The following is a 447-nucleotide window of genomic DNA, read 5'->3' on the forward strand; positions in this document are numbered from 1 at the left end:
GGGTGTTGTGGGTAGCTGGCGAGTGTCAGCCGACCCTGCGCCCCAGCTGCCCAGGTGCTTTTCTGCCTGGAAGAGGCTTGTCCTGTGTTTGTTTCTTATTTCCTGTCCTTTGTCCCCCTGAAACAAATAGTTTGAGCTGAATACTTGGTCTTGGAGGTACTGATTGAATAATTCCTGGCATGTAGGCAAGGCTAGATGGTCAAATGATATGGAGTTTGTTGACCTCATGAAAACCTGTGTACCAGAAACAACTTTTGTCCTCTGGAAATGGCGGTTCTTTCTCTTCAAGGCCTCACTATGTTGTGTATGGCAAACATGCTCTTATTTATTTTATTTTATTTTATTTGCTCACTTATTTATTATGTGCATTCAATGTATGTGTGAATTCCCAGAGTCTTATCTGTGTATTCTACAACAACCCAACTTATAACAGAGTCTAGACCATAA

The sequence above is a fragment of the Mus caroli genome, chromosome 1 (genome assembly GCF_900094665.2).
Source record: "Mus caroli chromosome 1, CAROLI_EIJ_v1.1, whole genome shotgun sequence".
In the NCBI taxonomy this organism is placed as follows: Eukaryota; Metazoa; Chordata; class Mammalia; order Rodentia; family Muridae; genus Mus; species Mus caroli.